Source organism: Pelophylax lessonae (genome assembly GCF_965119305.1).
Source record: "Pelophylax lessonae genome assembly, chromosome: 4".
In the NCBI taxonomy this organism is placed as follows: domain Eukaryota; kingdom Metazoa; phylum Chordata; class Amphibia; order Anura; family Ranidae; genus Pelophylax; species Pelophylax lessonae.
Genome location: NC_138771.1, coordinates 654372167 through 654378166, shown reverse-complemented (window position 1 = coordinate 654378166; position 6000 = coordinate 654372167). Strand labels below are relative to the sequence as shown.

General features: G+C 45.9%; 1 protein-coding gene across 1 annotated transcript in view; it reads left to right on the top strand.

Moving 5' to 3' along the window:
• The first annotated feature begins 4127 nt into the window (after window positions 1-4127).
• The window catches only part of LOC309553459 (beta-1,3-galactosyltransferase 5-like), an 88510-nt gene continuing 86637 nt past the window's right edge, over window positions 4128-6000 (top strand). The window contains exon 1 of the mRNA XM_082254667.1: window positions 4128-4238. The gene's annotated coding sequence lies outside the window, so the exon portion shown is untranslated. The remainder of the gene's footprint in view (window positions 4239-6000) is intronic.

Below are 6000 nucleotides of genomic sequence, written 5' to 3'. Positions count from 1 at the left end.
ACGCTGAGGAAGTCTGGGAGAAGGACTGCTGCCTCCTGTCGCCGTGTGGGCTGGGAGAGGAGGACAGACAGATGTGTGCCTCCCGACGCTGAGGAAGCCTGGGAGAAGGACTGCTGCCTCCTGTCGCCGTGTGGGCTGGGAGAGGAGGACAGACAGATGTGTGCCTCCCGACGCTGAGGAAGTCTGGGAGAAGGACTGCTGCCTCCTGTCGCCGTGTGGGCTGGGAGAGGAGGACAGACAGATGTGTGCCTCCCGACGCTGAGGAAGTCTGGGAGAAGGACTGCTGCCTCCTGTCGCCGTGTGGGCTGGGAGAGGAGGACAGACAGATGTGTGCCTCCCGACGCTGAGGAAGTCTGGGAGAAGGACTGCTGCCTCCTGTCGCCGTGTGGGCTGGGAGAGGAGGACAGACAGATGTGTGCCTCCCGACGCTGAGGAAGTCTGGGAGAAGGACTGCTGCCTCCTGTCGCCATGTGGGCTGGGAGAGGAGGACAGACAGATGTGTGCCTCCCAACGCTGAGGAAGTCTGGGAGAAGGACTGCTGCCTCCTGTCGCCGTGTGGGCTGGGAGAGGAGGACAGACAGATGTGTGCCTCCCGACGCTGAGGAAGCCTGGGAGAAGGACTGCTGCCTCCTGTCGCCGTGTGGGCTGGGAGAGGAGGACAGACAGATGCGTGTCTCCCGACGCTGAGGAAGTCTGGGAGAAGGACTGCTGCCTCCTGTCGCCGTGTCGGCTGGGAGAGGAGGACAGACAGATGTGTGCCTCCCGACGCTGAGGAAGTCTGGGAGAAGGACTGCTGCCTCCTGTCGCCGTGTGGGCTGGGAGAGGAGGACAGACAGACGTGTGCCTCCCGACAAGCTGGTGAGCAATGGAGAAGACCCCCTGAAGTGATGTGCGCTAAGGAGGGTAAACAAGTGTGAAGACGTCTCAAAGTGAGGTCTTGGATCGTTTCTAGGTGAAAAGAAACCAATGGACATTTCCTGTGTGAAGGGGAAATTAAGTAAGACTGAAGACTTCTCAAAGGTGAGGACATGGACTGTTTTTCTATGTGGAGAGAAAACAAAGGGACATGTTCCATATGAAGAGGAAAAGGGACATGTTAAATGAACTGTTTGCTGTGTGAAGAGATTATAAATTAACTATTGATGGTCTGCTGTAGGATCAGCAAAGTCTGCCCAACAGTAGGTTGGAGACAGACTCTTAGGTAGGTTCCAGTGTGAGAAGGTAGCCGCCCACAGAGGCAAGGATTTATTTTGATGTTTTATTTTATTTTGCTGTTTTTGACGCTTGCAGTCTGGTGAAGAAAAATTGCATTAATAAACCAAACTGTTGTTGCACTTTTCGGCTATCTCTCTGTGAAAACGCACCCCCAAAGGGGTCATCCACACCCGCCACCGAGCTAATCCCTTACAATATATATATATATATATATATATATATATATATATACACACATATATACATATAGATAGATATCTCTATCTCACAAAAGTGAGTACACCCCCCCTGTTTTTGTAAACAAGAGGAAACCCACGCAGGTGCAGGGAGAACATGCAAACTCCGGGCAGGTAGTGTTGTGGTTGGGATTCAAACTGACAACCCTAGTGCTGCTGGGTGAAAGAGATTAACCACTTGCCAACCGCTCACTGGAGCTCTACTGTGGCAAAGTGGCTCGTTCCCGTCCAGCGACGTCGCTGGACTCCTCCCCTTGTGGGAGGCGCACGCGTACCGCCAGAGGCTCGCTCCCACTGTATTCAGTCACAGCGGGAGTCGGGCCAGGGGAGGAGCAGCGGTGATCCCCGCTGCTCTTCCCCGATCATCGGGGAATCGAGTGTGGAGATCCGCCCACTTGTGTAAATAAAGCGGGCGGATCTCCAAAGTGACAGACAGGGTCAGATTGCAGGATTCAGCATAACTGAACATGCGATCTGTCCCTGTGTCACACAGTCCCCTCCCCCCACACAGGTCAGTAAGCACCAGGCATACATTAACCCCTCCCTCTCCAATAAAATTAACCCCTTCCCTGACAGTGTCATTTTGACAGTAACAGTGCATATGTATAGCACTGATTACTGCAGTAATGTCACTGGTAACCCCAAAAGTGTCAAAAATGTCAGTCAAGGGTCCGATCTGTCCGCCGCAATGTCGTAGTCCCGCAAAAAAAATCGCAGATCGCCGCCATTACTCGTTAAAAAAAAAAAAACACCAAAATTACAGAAATCATTCCCTTAGTTAGTAAACGCAATAACTTTTGCGCAAACCAATCAAAATACGCTTATTGTGATTTTTTTTTACCAAACATAGGTAGTAGAAAACAAATTGGCCAAAAATGTAAAAAAAATTTGATTTTTACATTTTTTTGGGGGAGAATTTCATATTAAAAAATGTGAAAAATATTGTTATTTTTTGAAAATTTACGCTCTTTTTTTGTTTATAGCGCAAAAAGTAAAAATCGCACAGGTGATCAAATACCACCAAAAGAAAGCTCTGTTTGTGGGAAAAAAAGGACGTAAATTTAGTTTGGGTACGGCATGGCACAACCGTGCAATTGTCAGTTAAAGTTGCACAGTGCCGAATCGCAAAAAGTGGCCCGGACGTAAGACAGCAAAATCCTCCGGTGGTAAAGTGGTTAAACATTTTGAATATCATTTTACAATTATTATTACCAGGGGCGTAACTACAGGGGTTGCAGGGGTTGCAATCGCTACCATGCTCCAGGGGGCCCGGTAGCAAACCAGTGGGTGAACTTCCAGGATCGCAAAGGTCACACTTGCGACCGGACCCTGGCGTTGCACCACTGTGGGGAGGCCCCAAGATTGCAGGAAGGGGGCCCACAAGATTGCAGGAAGGGGGCCCACTGCAGAACTTGTGAAACAATCCTGCTGTGGGACTGTAATAAAAGGCCATGCAACGAGTGTAAAGAGCCCCAGGATTAGTGGGAAGAGCCCTGGGCTTGAAGGTAAGGGCCCCGGCCAGGGGTCTGGGGGGCCCTTCATGGTTGTTTGCATCAGGGCCCTGAAGGTTCTAGTTACGCCTCTGATTATTACATTTTATTGAGTTGTAGTAGCATAAAAAATAGCATAATGGAATAACAAATGGCAGATCAATACGACATTTGGGATTTGACTTTTTTTTTTTTTTTGTAAATTTTCCCTATTTTTTTTTTACATAAAATGTATATACAATAAAAATACAATATTGTTAAACGACACTTTACTGTTGACCTTTGTTACATGTAACCTAGCGGCTGCGTCCGCATCCACGTTATCCTGTATTTGTTAATTTCTTTGCTTGAAAACCTAATAAAAATATTTACACAAAATAAAAATACAATATAATAAAAAGGAATATGAAAGACATCCAATGCAAGATTAAAAAAAAGCACAATATGCAACCCTAATAAAATAAATGATTGAATTTTACATGAATTGATAAGACAATAATCTGTAATACTCGTCAGCAAGACAAACAGTGCCGGGACAAGGTCATTCGGCGCCCAGGGCAAGGATGCCAAACTGCGCCCCCCCCCTTCCCTTAGGGTTAGGGTCAAAGCGCCCCCCCCCCCCCATCCCTGCAAAAAACCATTGCGCCCAGGGCAACTGTCTGTCCTGCCCACCCATTGTCCAGGCCCTGATGACAAATCATATTATTATTTTTTGTTGCATACCAAAAATATTCCCTTTTCTCTTCCTGGGAACTGATTTCTATGTAAAAGATTACAGAGTCTCCTCCGGGGCAATCAGCATTCTGTGATGAACGGATTGACAGATGGCTGATTACAGGTGAGGCCACCACCACGAGTCATATAGACAGGATGTAACCCGTTTGCACATTTTGAGTTGTTCGGTATAGATTGCAAGCTCCTGAAACAAGGTCACATGTCAGGGGCAGGACTCAGGATATCAGGATATAAATGCTGCTACAAACTCTGCCAGCAGATTGGAATCTAATTTTTATAGGTGAACATAAGAAGTCATCTGTGTTCCTCCTCAGTGGGTCCAATCATCTCCTTTGTGTTTGGCCAGACTGACTCCACCAGACCCTCAAAAATGATGAAGAAACCTTAGAGAGATTCCTCTGCTGAGCTATGCAGGGTTTATTCTCGCTTCCCTGAGCTGATAGAAAAAAAGGAAAGAGCTTGGCCAACTGCCAAGAGATATACGGGACCTGTAGACACTTGTAGTCTCCTCTACGACTGCTCACCGCGTCCCGGGGACAAGGACAACGCTTCTGGGAGTGAGGTATAATGAACCCTATTCTGGGGGAGATAACTGGGGTTATATATATCACATTATTAGGGGGGGTACGTTCATTTTCAGCACAGTCATTCCCTGAGGAGGGGGGGGGGGGGTCACCTCTAAAAATAAGTAACAGTAAGATAAAGTTTGGAAGCTAAGATAAAGGTTAGGATAAAGGTAAGCTTGTATTATTTTGATCTTTACCTTTATATTATCATTTTTCTATTGTAACCTTTAGCTTAGCCTTAGCCCTCTAATTTTATCTTAACCCTTACCTTTATATTATCCTTTTTCTTTATCATAACCTTTACCTTACCCCCCTAACTTTACCTTAACCTTTACCTTACCCCCCTAACTTTAACTTAACCTTTAACCTTTAGCTTACCCTCCTAACGTTACCTTAATCTTTACCTTACCCCTCTAACTTTACCTTAACCTTTACCTTACCCCCTAACTTTACCTTAACCTTTACCTTACCACCCTAAATTTATCCTAACCTTTACCTTTCCCCCCTAACTTCACTTTAACCTTTACCTTACCCCCTAACTTTACCTTAACCTTTAACCTTTACCTTACCACCCTAAATTTATTCTAACCTTTATCTTACCTCCCTAACTTTACTTTAACCTTTACCTTACCCCTCTAACTTTACCATAACCTTTACCTTACCCCTCTAACTTTACCTTAACTTTTACCTTACCCCCCTAACTTTACCTTAACCTTTAACCTTTACCTTACCACCCTAAATTTATCCTAACCTTTACCTTACCCCCCTAACTTTACCTTAACCTTTACCTTACCCCCCTAACTTTACCTTAACCTTTACCTTACCCCCCTAACTTTACCTTAACCTTTACCTTACCCCCTAACTTTACCTTTACCTTACCCCTCTAACTTTACCTTAACCTTTACCTTACCCCCCTAACTTTACCTTAACCTTTACCTTACCCCCCTAACTTTATCTTTACCTTACCCCTCTAACTTTACCTTAACCTTTAACCTTTACCTTACCCCCCTAACTTTACCTTGACCTTTACCTTACCCCCCTAACTTTACCTTAACTTTTACCTTACCCCCCTAACGTTACCTTAACCTTTACCTTACCCCTCTAACGTTACCTTTACCTTACCTCTCTAACGTTACCTTAACCTTTAACCTTTACCTTACCCCCCTAACTTTACCTTAACCTTTACCTTACCCCCCTAACTTTACCTTAACCTTTACTTTACCCCTCTAACGTTACCTTTACCGTACCTCTCTAACTTTACCTTAACCTTTACCTTACCCCCTAACTTTACCTTAACCTTTACCTTACCCCCCCCCCTAACTTTACCTTAACCTTTAACCTTTACCTTACCGCCCTAACTTTACCTTAACCTTAACACACATCAAAGTCTCCCATTCCCGTTACAGCTCCAAACAGGAATGGGAGACTTGTTACCTGCAGCGCAAAGCCCTTCTTAGTATTCCCCGCCACACCCCGCTATACGAGATTCTGCTTCAGCGGAAGCATATAAGCGTCACCTGGTTACCCGGGAACAACGGGGTTAAGCGTGCACAGTTTTTTCATATACACCCATATGGATGACGTGTGATTGGAGGAAGAGGAAGCGGATCCAGGATTTCCTTAGGGGATGTTAACCCATCATTAACCCTACCCAAGTGATAAGGAGTTGGTGACAGATGATCCGGTGTTTGGAGGCTTTATACCACGAGAGTTTGCCCTATCCATGAGAGTGGGTGGGGATACGTTTCTGGGGAGTTC